An 18,000-nucleotide genomic window follows, 5' to 3' on the forward strand; every position below is an offset into this window, starting at 1 on the left:
ACCTTAACTCTCCAGTTTATTCTAGTGGCCTGCTGTTGGTGACAAGCAGTGCTCAAAGAATTGATAGCAATACACACAATATCCTGTGCATTTCCAGCTTGGGGGATATTATATTATATTATTGTATATTTATATGCAGTTATTGTAGCTTGCGTTCAATGAGTGCAGGCTATGTGCTATCTTTGCATTGTCTCATTTAACCCCTATAATACTATAGATACTATTAACCTCATCTTGCACTTGAGGAAACTGAGGCACAAGAAGTTAAATAATTTGCCTAAGGTCACACAGCTAATAAGGGGCATATCCAGGGTTGAAATATAGGCAGCCTAGTATCACAGCCCTATCTGCCACACTACGATTTTTAGGTTCCCTGAGCTTACAAGTGACACAGAGGAGCTCATATCCTAAGGGGAAGCCCTGGGCTCCCTCATTGCTTCCCACCCTTTCCTAGGGTCTGGAGAGCAGACACAGTGCACAGAGTGTGGATCATTTTCTTACTGTTTTAGACCTGTCCTGAGATGTGCAATTCCCTGCCTGTATTCATGCTATTCTTGGGCCTGGATGCCCTGCCCCAATCTCTGCAATGTAAATATTACCTGGCATTGGGTGTCACTCCCTCCACAAAGCCCTTGTGATATCTCCAGAATGAGCACTCACTGCCTCCTCTGCATGTGTGTAGCACTCTTCTGAACATCGGTTATGGTAACTTTGCCTTCCACTTGGTATTTTTATATTATTGTCAGTCATACTATCATATCATCAGATTTACTATCTCTAGCTTCGTGAGAGTAGGGATGGAATTTCATATAAAGGAGGGCCCTTGGATGTGACTGATTTGACACAGCTCTCTTGATGAATGTGACTTTTATGAGATCCTTTAGTAACTAGACACAGACATCTTGGATGATGGTCACATTTCTAAATCTCACTCATCCCTATTATCTTAATTTCTTTATTTAATCGAGCACTTCTGTTCTAGGCACTGTGTTAAGTACACAATGTGTATCATACATATTTCTCCTGTCCCTCACAATGAGCCTATGTGGCAGATCTGTTCTTAACCCCATTTTATACAAGGGAAGTAGGGCTCAAGGATGCAAGGCTGGTAAAATCTTGAACTCAGATCCCACAGTGAAGTCAGTTTCTAATTCCATCCATTGCTGACCACCACCACCACCAGCCTCAGTTGTACCCATATTTGACTTTCAGCCAAGCCTCTGTACCCCTCTCTGACCTTACCACATCCCCAAGTCTAGGGGCATATCTGAGAACTGGAACCGGATAGAGATGAGATACAGCTAAGATGTAGGATGAGAGAAACTGGCATGCACAGAACATAGAGAAAAATGAGAAAAGAAAACCTTGTCATTTTAATGACTTCTTGTTCCAACTGTATCAAATAGTCACCAAGACAAAACGGTAGAATCAAAGTAGAACCTCCATAGTAACTGAGTCTCCCCTGGCAGAATGCAACGTGCCTCAGATGTAGAAGATGTTCTTAAATACTTGCTGATTCCTGTTCTCTATTATGAAGTGAATTGCTCCTTATTGCCTGAAGAGCAGTGATTTTATAATAAAGCCCCAATTAAAATAGAATATGGAAATTGGAAAGGGCTTTAGATTCCGACGAGTTAAACCATCTCGTTTTGTAGGTGATGTCCAGACGGTGTGCTCTGGGAATAGTTGGGAGCAGGCTGGGAGCAGGCAGCAGTGTGCTACTCCTGACCTCCTCCATATTTTTGGCCTAGACTGCCAGGGGTGGAGGGCCGATGGCTGATTTGGTGCTTTTTGTTTGGAGATGGGTGCCAGCTTAGAGGGAGGAAGGAGCCAAGAGACTCGTTTACTCCTGTGTTTTTCCCTACTGCATCAACCCATGTAAATTGCTTGGAATGATATATTTTTGCATATGGTGACTTGTGTGTCAACAGCAAGTTGTTTCCATCATGCCAGTGCCAGTTTGGAACCCACCTCTGCTGCCAAAAATCCCCTTTTGTATGTGGACTCACCATTCAGCTGTCCAAATACAGTATGATTAATCTGGCCTGCTAGGGAGAAGAGAGAGGGCTAGAACTATAGAAAGTGACAACAGTAGAGAAATAGTTATGTTACCATGCCAATGATTGCCCTATAAGATTCAAATACAAATTAAGCCCTGCACTGGTTCCTACTGACAGAGGCATAATTATGTACAATCAGCGTTGGAATTCTGGAGATATCTTTCTCAAAGCCCCTTTCTAGAGAAATTGTGGCTTACTATCTAAGCAGAAGGGCTACATGGGGCTTCAGAAAAATTTCCCTGCGGCCCAGAATTTAAAGTCTCACTGGTACTAAACATAACATTAGACTAAGAAGTTATGAGAAGGGTTCCTTTTGCCACAGGCATAAATCAGTCTAGTTTCATTGCTCTTGTCAGTCCTTGGGGTCTAAAGTGAGTCATTGCTTAAGAACTGAGAAATGAGGGAAATAAGGGGGATGCCTTCTGAACATTAAACTTTAATATAGATACATAATAGATCAGAGCCAAGCATGACAAAGTCACCTTAAAGAGACAGTAGGGATAGACAATCACCTTTCTACAGTTATTCACATGTTCAAAGGAAGACCTTGGCAATCGATAGAATTCCTGCAAAAATGTAGGTCCCCTCAGGGGATAAGACCCCGAGCAAAGGTATGTGAGTGTTTCTGGTGCTGGAGTCAACGAGGGATGGATGCGAAAGTTGTGGTTCACCAAATCCAAGCGTTTTGGTCCCATTGCTAGAGCCAATTGCGCTTTCATATCAGGCTCTCAAACAGGCAGTTGATTAAACAAATTCTTTTCGCTCTGATGGTATGTTATTCACTCTTTTTATGTACCACTTAAATTTTCTCACTGTAAATTGAGAAACTGCCATTTGGTTTTAGATATCGGGCCTGCATGCTTGGTTAATGTGTTTTCCCCTGAGAGAGGGATGTGCTCTACATGCACCAACAATATCACATTTCTGGGCAGCAGGGAAGGAAGGCAGAAGCAAGATCCTGGATGGTGGCACATTACACAAGGTCAAGATAGCTACATCATGAGGGCCCTTCATGGAGGAAGACCATCCTGGCTTCCGTGGGATGGAACATATGCCAACTCATTCCTTTTGAGAAGAGTGAAACATCTTTTTCCTTTCAAAACATTGCCTTATAGAAATATATCCATAGTTATTCTTTGAAAGGGCAGCTGTGGTAAAATGTATGTAAAAAGTGCTAAGGAACTTAGTAGTTGACGTCTGAACCTGAATTAAGACATCTCAATGCAGTCTGGGCATGGATGAAGGCAAACTCTGGAAGCAGGGTCTTGGCCTCGGAGAGGATTTTCCTGCTGGACTGATATATCAGTTACCAGAGGCAATTCCACATCATTTCATTTCCCCTGGCAGACAAGAGTGATTTAAAAGTGAAAACTGCCAACCCCTAAATTCTATGGTTCTATGGTTCTATTCAGTGGCAAGTGAAAATAATACACATCCCTCTCTACCTGAGACCAGAATAAAATCATTGTTTGTATTATGAAAATTATAATGTTAGCTCTTCCCTCAACCTTCTCCTTGCTCAGTCGTCATTTAGCTGCCTAGGGCTAGCACCATGGCTGCATGGGATCATCAGGAATCCAGTGCTTTTGCTTAGCTGTCTTTCATGCGTGCTCCTCTCTCTGGTTTTATTACAGCCCCTGCATGCCCCCTCTCAGCCTACTTCCCTGTCCATATTCCAGTTAGGAAGAAAGAAGAAGGATGAGATGAGATGGTGTGTCCAGCTGAGTGAGCCCCTTCATGGAGCTTTTTGGAAAGTTTTATTCAACACATCTCTCATTGGCTAGACTGATGTCACATGGTTACCTTTATCTGCAAGGAATTCTTTTTTTTTAAGAGCACAAAGTTGCTGGGTTTCTGATGGAAATGAAGAAGGGAAGAATGAAGAAGCATTGGTAAGTGGCACTCTCTGCTGAAATGCTGGAAACCTGGATTCCTCTGGATTCCTCTATTTCCTCACCTTTCACAATTCATGCCAGTACACGAACATTTCACTTATGTGTCTCCCCTCCTAACTATTTCTACTGCTCTTGCCTTAGTTCAGGCCCCATTATGTTTCACCCAAACTATTATATTATGTAAGAGTTTCTATTGGTTTTACTGTACTCGGGCTCATCTTTAAGACTGCACTCCACACTCTTAGCCCTTCAGTGGCTCCCTATTGCCCTCTGAGTGCAGAACAAATTTCTCATACACAGGTTTCCTTATGATCTGTACTTTGTCCTGTCTCCAGCTTCACATCTTTCTTTTTCTGTTCTGTAATGAATAGGACTGTGTGCTCATGATCATCTTTGACTTCTGTCTTTCACACTCCACATCTGATCCATTGATAAATTCTCTTGGCTTCACTATCAAAATATGTGCCGAGTGTGACCCTTCTCACTAATAATTGTTGAATGAATAAATGCTGGAAACATGGTAAGTGCTCCATAAATATAGATTCACTTAAAAGTAACATGATACATGGTGGGGATATTATAATCACTAGCATTTTTTATGTTTATTAAGTGCCATATGCCACTAATGTGACATATATTATTTCAAATCCTCATAATAATACTTCAAAGTAGAATTTTTAACTTATGATACTAATAACTCATAACAGTTAATGCTTCTTTAATACTTACTATGGGACAGACACTAAAGTCAGTGCTTGACATGTAATATTTGTTTAATTCTCATTACAATTCTATGAGGCAGATTCTGTTCTTAACACTGATTCTATAGATGAGGAAACTGAAGCTAAGTGAGGTTAAAGGACGTCAAAAGTCACTGATGGGTAGGAAAATGCTTCTGATTTTCTCTAAGCACAATATATCCATAGAACGGAGGCTGGAAAAACTTTGCCGAAGATTAAAATTTCCGAGGCTTCTGCTATGAAGCAGTTATTTGGAGATCTTCAGTGATCCTTGAGGTTTTGGTGGACTATTTCATGTCCTTTTTTTCCTGTGGTTTTATATTTTCTCTGTAAACAATGAAAGCCTTAATGAATGTCAGAAGTTTAAGCCATGACAAAGAGGCAAGGATATTAGTGATAATTATGTTAAACAATAATATCTGTATGTTTCTTTTCAGGTCGTTTTTTTTTTTATTTTTCTGGTCCCCGAAGAAGACAGTACAGGGCAATAAATAATTAGGATGGTGAATATTGGAGTCAGACTGTCTGGTTTCAAATCCTAGTTGTAGTTTCATGACCTTAGAAATATTACTAATCTCTGTGCCTCAGTTTCCTCAAATGCGATGAGAAGATACTAATAGTGCCTGTCTCCCAGGGTCACTGTAAGGACAAAAATTTAAGCGCTTATGACAGAGGAAGCAGTCTATAAATGTTACTCAGTAGTATTAATAGCAATATTAGTGGTGGCGGCAGCAGCCGTAGCTGTCACTATTGTTTCTGTGGTAGTGATAGTGTTGACAATGAGATATTTCTAACCTGGACTGGTTTGGCCTCTATCAGAAGCTATATAGTTAATACTAAGATTAAAATGAATTTTTGTCATTGTGATCATTTCCCAGCATCAGAAGGAGAACTTTGGCAGATACAGCGTTTGTTGTTAATTTCAAGAGAGTGCGTGCTTCCCTAAAATATATCAGGATCTGTATCAAGGTAGTTAACATTTGCTGTTGGTCCAGTGGTGAAATCTACGCTTTTTTCTTCTTTTGGTAAGAGTAGCCAGAACTTCCTTTGGGACCTTTTGTTAAAAATGCAAATTCTTAGGCCCCACCCTAGGCCTACTGTGTAGGCAATTCTGGGGGTGGGGCCCAGTAATCTTTGCATTCAAATAAGGTTTTCCAGGTGATTCCAATGCATGCTAAAGTCTTAGAACCACTGAGCTGAGGCCTCGTTACTCCAGGTGTGGTTTCCCAGACCAGTAGCTCCATTACGACCTAGGAACTTGTTAAAAATGCAGAATGCCAAATTATTACCCAGACTGACTAGGAGTCTGCATTTTAATATCTCCAGGTGATGCACAGGAATGTTGATGTTTGAAAACACTGATCTTGGGCACTGGTTCTCAAATTTGGCTGAAAATTGAGCTTTAGAAACGATAGCTGACTAGGACTAGAAATACTGGTGAGACTGATCTGGGAAGCAGCCCAGGTTATAGGACTTTTTTTTTTTAACTTTCCAGGTAACTCTGAGATGTACTAAAGTCTGAAAACCACTGACCTAGGGGCAGGGTTCTCAAAGTATGGTCCCTTGTCCAGCAGCACCAGTCTCATTGGGGAACTTGTAAATTCCTGGGCCCTGCCCCAGACCTATTGAATCAGAAACTCTGGGCTGGGGCCCAGTACAGTCTGTTATAACAAGCCCTTCGGGTGATGCTGATGCTTGCTGGAGTTTGAGAACCGTGATCTAGGGCCTGGGAACTTTTGGCTTGTGATAACAGGGTCGGAAAGACTACCACCATGAATAACCATGACTATTCCTATCTGCCAGGGACTAAAAGATTTCCCAGAAGACAGGCTTTTAGGCTAAAATAGGACAGTCCTAGGCAGATTGGGATGGTTGGTCAACCGAAATCACGGAAGATTCATTTTTTATGGAAGTGGCACATAGTACGTTCCGTTGCCACAAATTCAGTGATTGGCTATACCTTACTACAGGGAAGGCTGACACAAATGTGGTCTAGCTGTGTGCCCAAGAGAAAAAGTGTCTTAGTAATGAGCTAGCCAGTCTCTGCCACAGCTCCTAACCACTCAGTAATGATCTCACTCTTTAAGTATGCACAGGGGATGCAACAGTCTAAAGATGCCTCTAAAAAGTGCTTGTTAGGAAAGGGTAGGTTCTTGCTCTCTGGGGATGCTCCACTTGCTGCTGACTTTTCTCTGCCAGTTCTTGGATTGTGACATCAGCATCTGGTATTAGCAGTTCAACAGGAAGGGAAAAAAAAAAACACAAAGCTCCCCCAGCAAGTCTGCTCCCTATTTGCAGGAGGGCTGCAGCTGGGATGCGACAGAGTGAGCATATGGCTTTAGGGAGGCCCATTTGGTTCACTTAGCAGAGTTCTGTGGCCTGTGAATGTTCAACACATTTTAACATTAAAGTCATCAGGCAGCTGGCCCAATTCCTGCCTCCCTGCTCTGGCTGTGAGGCTGGCTGTACGGAAACAGAGGCGTGAGCCAGATGATCTCTGGTGAGGCTGATGGACAGGAACAGAGCAAGGGTCTTTCTAAATGCATCACCAGCTCCAGAGCATCTCAATTCAGGCTTTATGCAAATGTCATGTCATTTGCTGAGGCAGGGAGTTTGTACTCCTTTGAATATGAGAACCGTCTCTTTCAGTCAGGGGGCTTCTTTGAGGCAGAGAGAAATTAGGACACATGCCAGGCAAACTTTGGCCTGCAATGAGGTTGAAAAGGCATGCTCTGGAGTAAATTTGAGTGAGATTTGGGTGGAAATACAATTGGGGCCCTTGGGTTGTCAAAGTTTTAGTAAGAGTCATTTTTTTCCTCCCTAGATAGAGCCCTGGAGCATCCTGATCTTTCAGATCTATGGACAGGGAGGCATTGTGGGTGGTTGACAGAGCACTGGACAAGAACCTAGAAGACATGAGCTCTAGCTGGTGCCCCACCACCACTCATGAATAGAGTAGCTCAGGGGTCACAGGGGCTGCTGAAGCCCTCTGAGTTACCAGGGTTTAGGCAATTATTGCGGGTAGAGACTGGGCATGGAAAAGGTTAGCTTCTGGAGGCTGTCTGTATTTCTCGGCTCATGACCCCTTCCTTGAATCGCTTCAACCTCTTGCTTCCATTCTCACATCTCCTTCTTCCTTTGACATCATTTCCTCCCTATTATAAGCACCTTGCAATCACAATGGACCCATCTGGATATTCTAGGAGAATCTCCACATCTCAAGATCCTTAATAATCATACCTGCAAGTCCCCTTTACCATATAAGGGAATATTCACAAGTTCTGGAGATTAGGACATGGATAAATTAGCTAGGAATCAGCTAACCATACTACCCTTCTTTCTCTTCATTCACAAATACTTATTGAGGATATTTTATGTGTCAGGTCCAGTGCCTGATGCAGGGGCTGTGGTGATGAGCAGAAACAGACAAGGCATCTGCCCCATGAGCTTACACTCTAGATGGGGACACGGACATAAATTAAAGAGTCACATGAATAAATGTAAAATTACATGACCATGGTACTGATACATGGGACTATAAGACTGTGTAATAGAGGGGTTTGCTCGATCTAATCTGTGGTGGGGAAGCAATGGACAGTTAAGTGGTTTCTAAAGGTTCTATGGAAGGCCACACAGACCATATTAGGAATTTTTGTCTTTGTCCCAAGAACAAAGAGGAACCATCGGAGTCTTTTAAGTAGGAGAGTATTATGACTAGATTTACATTAAAAAATTCCACTGTGTGGAGAATAGGTTGGAGGCAGGCTCTTGTAGCTGTCTGAGGAGAACTGAGGGTAGCCTGGATGAGCTGTGAGTCCTCGGCATGTAGGCAGCTTGGGGCTGGGTATATGAGAGATCTTTAGTCTCTTTCAGTTTTTCTCTTCTCTCTCTCTCTCTCTCTCTCTTCACCGTGCGCAGCAGTAATAGATTGTCTCAAGGTCAGATTCTAGAAGATTATTATAAGATTGAACACATTTATATCAACGCACTTTGAATATTACTTAAGACCTCTGTGGCAACTGAGAGGATGGCTAGATAGGGACAGTTCAATCCTCAAAAGAGGGTTCAGCTCTAGCATCTGTAGATTGAACTCAAAAATGCAATAATGTAGAGCTAGTCTGGAAAAAAGTGGTCTGTAGCCTACATAATTCAGAAGAGCTGAAAACCTCATATTAGAGTGGGGACTATGGGAGAATTAGATTACCTCAAATGATTTTTCAAGAGCACATGACAATGATTAAAGATATATGACTACCTAGGAATCATGTTCAATGTCAGGCATAATTTAAATGGAAATCAAGTAGATATGGGGGGTAGAATGGACACTCATTAGACAGAGCCAAAGTGATGGGCATTATAGATAGCCCAAAGTGTAGAAAGTATGATTGAGAGAAAAGGAGACTCAGGCACAATCTAATACCTCTAATCAAATATCCAAAGAGTTGTCACATGGAAGAAGGAATAGAATTCTTCTGTGTAACTCCAGAAGATGGCCTAAGACAAATTGATGAACATGACAAGATTTTAGATCAAAAGAAGAAAGAACATTCTAAAAATTAAATCTATCTAATAATAACGATTTAGGGGGAAGTCTTTGGAGAAATCATCTGTCAGAGTTATTTATTCAGATAACTGGGCTTCTAGTGTATACCGAGCACTGTTGGAGATATAGAGGTGAGGAAGACATGATTCCTGTCCCTTGGCATGTAATTTTGTAAGTCACACCAGACCTATGGCCATAATAATGGTAGAATATTTTATATAAAGAAGGATTTAAACAAGATACTTTGGCCTTACAAGGGTAGCAATCGTGTTAGCTTGACTTGGACAGACCAATGAAAGATGGGCACCAAGTTGAGGCTTGAGGACTAGAGGGGCTTGAGAATGGTCATTCCTTGGGAAAAAGAAGATCAGCAAAGTCCTGTGGGTGGGAATTTCAGGACACAGTCAGTGTACTGAATTGTCTTCTACAGCCAAGGACCAAAACCAACCAACCAACCAACCAAACAAATAAACAAACAAACATATAGGAAAACAACATAGAGAGGGTCTGTATGTGGAATGTGAGGGGCAATAGTAAACAGGTCATTTCATTCCCCCATCCTACTATGCCAATATTCTGTAAATGATTGCTTTCTGAGTTAAGTCATAATAGCAAAATGCAATGAATAAAAGCAAAAAATGTGTATTCTCAAAGAGGAAGAATGTCTCCCATGCCAGATTAAGACATGATTGATTGTGTTATCCTATCTAAATAAAGAGTTTCTCATTAGCCAGTCATGAAAGCATGACGGTTAGTCACTGAGCAAATGCTGGCAGTGCTCCTGTAGGCACAGTTCTGTGGAGAGGGGCCTTGACCCAAAGATGAGATGGATCTGGTTTTGATGGTATGTGTAGCTTAACTATGGAAATGATTGCTCAGCCTATGAAAACCTGATGCCCCAAAATGTACTGATCATAAAAACAAGTGGCCCCTGGTTCTTCCTCTATGCTCCAAAGAGTCTGCAGATGATTTAGATTCCCTTGCAGTTTTCATAAGGGGAAATAGCGTCCAGGCCTCTCAATGGCTCATCGGCTAGATGGTTTCTCTGTTTTTTTTTTTTTCATACATCTACTTTTTAGACAAATTTTGTCAGTAACTCTTCCTATGAGTCAATAATTTGTGGTCAGAGGGCAGCTCTGGGTCTTAGCTCTGTGAAACAGAGCCTGTGCTGTAATGAATTCACTGAGGCTCTGTCCTCTCTGTGGCCTCCGGGTGGCCACCTGGTTGGACTTTTCTATTGACAGCAACCTCTCCTCATGGCCATCTGTGACAGTCATTTGCTTATTTGCTTTCAGACCCATTACCTACCCTTCTCTTACTCTGTAATCTTTCCAGAAAACTTTAGTTCCCAGACTTCTAGCTCTGTTTAGCCAGTAGGGAATGCCAGTGGGAGACTGAAGGGAAGAGAGAAGGAGAAGCCTTGGTATATGCTATTGTTCCTCCATCACTCCAGTCCAAGGCTATCACAGCTCAAGCTTTTGTGGGATGGACCTTAGCTCCAGAGTTCTAGTAATTTTGCCTCTTCCCTTTGTCTCCAGTCCTGGGTGGCTGGTGATGGAGAGGGATAGCTGCCTCCTGCTGTGCCAGGCTCTTAGATGTCTCACTGTACCCCCACCATCTTTGTTCTTCCACCTTCTTTGTAATCAATTTTCTCTGTAAAATTTCCTCTTTTCATATCACCTGGACTGGCTTCTGTTTTCCTGTCTTAGCCTTGACTAAATCAACTTCCATTCAACTTCTAGATTACTTACACCATGGACCTTCAAATACTAGCCTGAAAGATTTGGAATTTAACCCAAGAGTCCATCTTTCTCATCTTGGAGCAGAAAATCATTGTACATTTTCTTGGGTAATCAATTTTATTTGTAGATTTGGGACAAACAAAATAACTATGACTTTTATACTAAGATAAACATGAATACATTATAGTGGAATAGTCACATGATTTTAAGATAAAGCAGGAGACTTCAGAGTATTTTTTCCCTTGTAAGAAGCCAACGAATATCCTTTTTGTTTCAAAGTGCTTTGGAGGAAAAGTGTCAAAAGTGCCACCATAGAACAGGGATTGACAAACTTTTTCTTTAAAGAGGCAGATAGTAAATATTTTATGCTTTGTAGGTCATATGATCCCTTTTGCAACTACTCAGCTTGGTTGTTAAAGCACCACAGCAGGCACAGACCCTACATAAATGAACAACAATGGCCATGTGTCAATAAAACTTCATTATAAAAACAAGCAGCAGGCTGGACCTCCCTCTGACCCTTATAAGAAGGCAGTTGGGTTAGAGGTTATTAGAGATTCCTAACAGATAATCACCTGATTGAAACCGTGATATGGAAAAATTGATAGTAGTGAGCAGGTTTACTCGGAAAAAAGGCCAGAGGCAGGACATCAGTTAAACGACTATCCTGGTGTTCAGGTCAAGAGGTCTGGCAAATCAAAACCAGGTGCAGGCAGTCAGGTTAGCTACTGACATGGTTCCTCATTACCCCAATCACAACTCAAATTTCTCCTCCTCTCAATGAATTTAGAGAACCCTTAGGCCATCATTACTCCATTCTTTTCCCTTGGTTTCTGCAACCTTTGCCAAAGCCACCTCTGTTGCCCTATTCTGTTCTCTGGCGCACCATGAGGAATAAAGTTGGGCTCAGAGCCACTGACCTTCCTGTTCAATTGATAGAGTGGCTCAGGGCTTCTCTTCCACTTTCCAATGCCTACTGCATTCCACAGGGGGCATCCCCAAACAAATAGAACTAATTAGTATTAGCAAAGAGATTCCTGTGGCTGAGGTGAGAGTCACCCAGAAGGGCAAGATATAATCACTGTTATATCTGTGGTTTACATAATGCCTGGTCCACCCTGAAATGATTTTTTAAGCCTTGGTAATTGGTGAATTACAGTGTGAGTGCTGAAAACCAGCTGTGGTTTTAAGTGCCTTGTACATTTTTGTAGGTGGTATAGAGCTGGGCGTAATGTTGATGGATATGTTTGGGAAATTACAGTCCAGGTTCCTGTGCAGCTGCTTTGAGGGAAAATCGGACAAAGGACATTTCTAAGCCGATGCACAGTTAGCAATTAGATGATTTAAAAAGTCATCTAATCAATATTTATGGCTGGATAAAGCAAAGATAATCTTTGTACTTCTGTGATCTTAGCAAAATCAGAACACCAATCTGAATTGCCTATAATAAGCTCCGAGGTTGAAGTTAAAGGACCCAGAAGGAGAAAACGAGAAAGAAGTCATAGTGTCTTGTACCTTGTAGGTGTTTAATAAGAGTTTGTGAATGAATGAGTGAATAAATGAGTGATACTACTGAGCTCCTATCTATTTCCAAGGACTCTTGCTTGAGAAAGAAGTTTTCACTGAGGATTATTAGACAACAGTGAGGCTCCCTCACTGACCAGATGTCCCCAGATTACCTACTTCAATAACTCGATGCATTTGTAAGAGATCCATCTACCTGACCTATTGGAGGATGACACCTTAACTACTATTGTCTGCCTAGTGCAAGTGAGCTCTCTAGAAGACTTCAGAGCAAAGGAACCAAATGCTTATTTGCTCCTCGTGCTGAGCTCATTACAGAAGAGCTCCTGTAACCTCCCAACTGTACTGTGTCATTATCATTTCTGTGTTATAACAGGGAAATGAATGCTCAGAAAGTGAAGTTATGCTTCCAAAGTCAGGTAGCTAGTAAGTGGCAGAGCTGAAGATTGATGCTCAAGTGTCTGTCACTCTAAACAGGTACTTGCCACTATCAAGGAATTGCAAACTAACAGCCTCATAAAGTGGTCTGTGGATGGGAGTTTTCGGATAGCAATTATTTTTCAACTTGAATTTCAATGTCCTTTGGAAGTGTGTGTACTCTTCACACACCTACCACTGGGTCCTACCACTCCTTGTTATTTTACAAAGGCTAATTTCTCACATTTGTCTTTTCTGTCCAGCCCTGAAGGTACATTTGCACCTTCTGTGGAATATGATGTATAGCCTCTTCATTTCCCCTCCAGCAGTCACACGGAACTTTCCTCCTGTGCCATTTTTGCACTCTAATGGAAGAATTCTTGTGTTTTCCTCTGGCCCTTTCTAACACTTCTCTCAGAGGCCAAAATGTCTAATTGCATCATGGGCTGTAGGTAGGAATCTTAACCATCTACACTCCATATTTATAACAGAAAAAAGATTATCCCTCAAATTAAATGGGTATGGTGTTCAATCCAGTATATAACTGGGGCAGTAGTGCCAAGATATCCATCAACACGAGAAATAAAACATTTGTACAAGGAAAGCTGCCAATCGAGGCTGGGCTGGAGGTGGGGGTGGAGGCCAGGAACCTGACAGGGTGAAAAAAGGATGTTGATGGATGTGACTTGAAAAGAGATGGAGAGGCAATGAACCTGAACTTTTAGCTGGGCTGTGGCAGACAGCTGGGCTGCACCAGACGGCTGGGCTGCTGATATAGCATGTCCCCTGTCCTCTCCCTCAGCCCTCCCCCAGGGAAGGGAGATTGGTACACAGAACTTTGACAGGTGCAAGCAATGCTGGAGTTGAAGGAGAGAGCTAGTACTTTTTTTTCTTGTCTTGTTGGCAGTCAACACATGATGATTCTTGATTTTCATGAATAAGGTAGGCTGACATTTCTCATAGAACCAAAAGCTATTCATGGTCTCCATCTTTTCGAAGGGAAATATCAAGAGAAAGCAATGGGCAATGGAAACAAATAGACAGTGTAATCCGTAGGCCCTCTTGGCTTCTAGTCCTTAGATGTTTCTTCTCCTAAAAGTGTGGCCAGGCCTCGCACTTACTTGTTTGTCTGAATTAGCAACAGGCCTCGAATAAAGCTGTCGTTCAGATAATCAGCTTTGTTCTCTATGCAGACATTCTGGCTTAGGGCTGAACATGGACTAATGCCCGTCTCAGGGAAGGACAATGATGACATTCATGAGTCAGCCTTAGTTCAGTACTGCTGCTGTCAAGGCTCATTATTTGTTGCTTTTGAGAGAGGTGCTTTGCTTGCAGCAAAGCTACCAACACCCATGGGTGAAGGGAAATGCATGTGGATTTGCCCCAATGTGTTTGAATTTTATATTATGCCTTACTAGTCAATAAGACTAGGGGTGGGGCAATGGCAAGGCAGCCATCTGCTGGCTGGCGAGGCAGGTGCTGAGCCCTGCCTCATTTGGCAGCAGCACGTACCTTCCTGTCCTCTCTCAGCCACACTAAGGAGGCTGCTCAGAGCTGGGGCAGAGAGGAGACTGGTCTGAAGTCCACATGACTTCCACATGGTGCTGTGAGGAACCATTAAGGAGCCATCCAACAGCACCAGCAGGGAGACTGATTCCTGACCTTGAAACCAGAGTTTTGGCTGGTGCAATCTTTCCAAGAACAATTTTGCAAAATGTATGAGATGCATTTATAATGTCAGGACACTTCGATACTTTAATCTTGTATCTATCAGGTAGAAAAAAGTCAGAGCTCCTTCGAAGGTGTGGTGAGGGGCAGTGGCTGGCTGAGACTCAGGGTCCTTCTTAGTGAATCTGTACTCTTACACTTCACAACTGGGAGCTGTTGGCAGCATAGCCAGTCTTTTCATGTGGGCACTGCACAAAGACTTCCCTTAGAAAAAAATAAAAATAGTTAAAGTTCCAAGTCAGGCTTTAAAGAGAGCTTTAACAATTTGTTTTTATAATTGTTCTTCCTAATTATGGACAATCTCTGGTATGAAACTCTCACATGCAATAGATGAAATAAGAAAAGTATTCATCAGAACCACCATTTCAGTATTCTGTTCAAGCCAGAAAGACAAGACAACAGCAAAAATCAATATAGCTTGTTCCAGTTCGATACATGACCAGGAACAGCATGTTCATCAACGTATGTGCATACGGTCAGCTTTGTTCTTGAGCATCTCTCTTTCGCAGAGTGAAACACTGAGGCAGAAGAATGGCAGGCAGTTCCCTGGGGCCCAGAGCAAGGAAAAGAACATTGGTAAAGAGATTGAAGTCAAGGCCTCATCTGGTCCAATCCCCAGCAAACAGCTGTTTGTCAGGTGTTTACATTCTACAGGCCTGGAGAAACTTAAGCAATTAAAAATAAAAGCCTCTATCCATCCGCAGCATTACTGGGGCCTAGCTGGTTTGCAACTTGTAACATGTTATTTATTTTTGGTTTTAATTGCTGGCAGTCCCAGAAACATTAGTGTTATATATAGTGCCGGGCTCAGCAGGAGTAATTAAAAGGCAGGGGCCCTCATGGTCGGTAGTAAAATACCACGTGCAGGCTGTTTAAGAAAAATGCGCCATCGATTTGCCATCAGCAAAACACAGAGTAGTAGGGAAGAACAGGGGAGAGATGCCAGGCAGAAAAATCACACCAAACAGAAAAGGTTTATACACAGGACAGTGTGTGCTGAGTTTTCAAAAAAATAGAACTGATTTGGATCAACCTTCTAAGTAGCACCATAGCTAGAAAGAAGAACCAAGGTTTATTGAATGCAATGCCAGGCACTTAAATCTACACAATCTCATATGAAACTCATGAGACCCCTTCCAGCCTGGTCTTCACATTCTTCTCCATCTCTATTACACAGAGCATATAACTGAGGTCAAAAAGTAAACCCAGCACAACATTTTCATTGACCCTCTCTGAGAAGCAGATCATTCCCTCCTACTTTTGCTCTGATGCTGATGGGGAGAGAGAAAGGAAATAGGAGGATGAGGGCAAAAGAAGAACATGAGTTCATGTGGAGACCTAGAAAGCGGGGGAAGAGCTGGCAGACACACTACATGTATTGTTTCATGCAATTATTGCTCATCACAAATATGGAGAATGAGCTCAAAGAATTTAGAAGGAGCTTTCCACAGCACATGAAATATGGTCCCATTTATGCACCTGTGGTACACACATAAATATACACATGTGTGATATGAACCTGTTTACATGTAACTCCACTCCTAGAATGATAGCGAAGCAGGAAGGGCTGACCCATATCCCTTACTTAAATTATTTTGTGGTTTCCCAAAACTTTATTTTGAACAATTTTCAACCATACAGGAATACTGAGGGCACATAGGAGGACAGTTTGGGCTGTAGGCATCTCTTATTATGAAACAATTTTCATTGGATGAACATAATAATAATAGTTAAAATTTAGCACATAACAAGTGCTAAATATTAAATGGGAACAGGCACTGCTCTAAGTGCTTTTCATGTGCTAACTCAGTTAATCCTCCTAACAACACTGTAAGGTTAATATTATTATCCTTGCTATATAGGAGAGGTAACTGAGGCACATATTATTAAGAAATTTGCTCAAACTCATACAACTAAGAAAGGATGGAACATGAATTGCAATGTAGACAGTCTAATTGCAGAGCAAGGTTCTTGACCACTGTACTACATTGGTTATGAGCAATTATTAACAACCTTTCAAGGATCCTGAATACTAGCATCTCAGGGGACTGGAAGCAAGGCAGCCTGGTGGGCTTGCCCATGGGTGATGATGTTCTATAGGTAGGCATGCCCCAGGTAGGGCAATAGGTTAGTGGTGAGGAGAGGCCCAGGTCATTTTGGAGGGCAGAGGCATCCTGACAATGGACCAAATGCTTAGGAAATGCTTGAGAAAGAGTTCAGGAAGGAGCCAAGAAGGGCAGCAGCTCCCTGAAACAGGGCCACTGCTTACAGTCGAATAGGTTGTGACCTGTATGAAGACACTTGGCTTAGAGCTGAATGGGGCTAAAGTTTAGTCCAGGCTTGGCTTGCCGAGATGTGTACTTGTGCGTCTATCCTAAGGACATCCAAAGAACCAGAGGATCCCCAAGCTATAGATCCTTGGAGCTCTATCTGCCCTGAGGGTGCCTACTTTCCAATTGCATAATGGAATCCTATGGACTAGCCCTCAGCCCAGACCTGCCAAAGAGAGTGCTGTTCCCCTGGAACTTACAAAGATGCCCAAAACCTAAGAATTCTTTTTCTTTGATCTTGACACTTCAGTTCAGTCTATCTCTATTAGTAGCTTAAGTGCCTGGCCAGAGGCCAGTGATGGACTCCTAAACCAGAGCTGTTGAAATAATGGGAGAATTAAAGAGAAAGAGACTTAAAATTTTCCCAGAGGACATGGTTCCATAGTGTAGTGGTTAGCATGTCTGCTTTACATGCAGAATGTCCTGGGTTCACACTCCCGTGGAGCCACAGTCCATGGCCTATGGCCATGCCACCCTGAATAAGCTCAATGTCTGATCTTGGAAGCTAAGCAGGGTTGGGCCTGGTTAGTACTTGGATGAGAGACCACCAAGGAAGACCAGGTGCTGTAGGCATAAATAATAATAATAATAATAATAATAATAATAATAATAAAAATTTGCCCAGAATTTTAAAATGTCATGTGTTGGGTCTCTCTAAAGTTTGATGACCTGTGGAAAAGCCCACATAGCAAACTTAGAGTTTTTATACCCAGGTTAAATTAATGTCAAGATGTGGAAGGATGTAAACATTAAGACACTAGCACCAACTCAGTGCATCAGCAAAATGAGAATCAAATGTGAGGTTGTCACATGTCAGGGAACAGGTCTCCCTGAGAAACTCAGGAAATACCTGGAGTACATGTTAATAGTCAGAGAGTCTGCAGGGGTTCCAAGGTCAGAGGCCTGCTTCTTAAAGGCCAGCCCTCTAAAGAACTTGGGTGAATGGAGACCTGGACTTTAGAAGGCTGCATGTAGCACCCACTCCCGGTCTATGAGTCCTGTGTCTCTTTCATCTTCATAT

The 18,000-nt window shown here is 42.2% G+C and overlaps 1 pseudogene; it reads left to right on the forward strand.

The window, feature by feature from the left end:
- The first annotated feature begins 17,436 nt into the window (after window positions 1–17,436).
- On the forward strand, window positions 17,437–17,552 carry LOC120591990 (uncharacterized; annotated as a pseudogene).
- The last annotated feature ends 448 nt before the right edge of the window (window positions 17,553–18,000 follow it).

Source organism: Pteropus medius, unplaced genomic scaffold (genome assembly GCF_902729225.1).
Source record: "Pteropus medius unplaced genomic scaffold, Ma_sr-lr_union100, whole genome shotgun sequence".
NCBI classification, from domain to species: Eukaryota; Metazoa; Chordata; class Mammalia; order Chiroptera; family Pteropodidae; genus Pteropus; species Pteropus medius.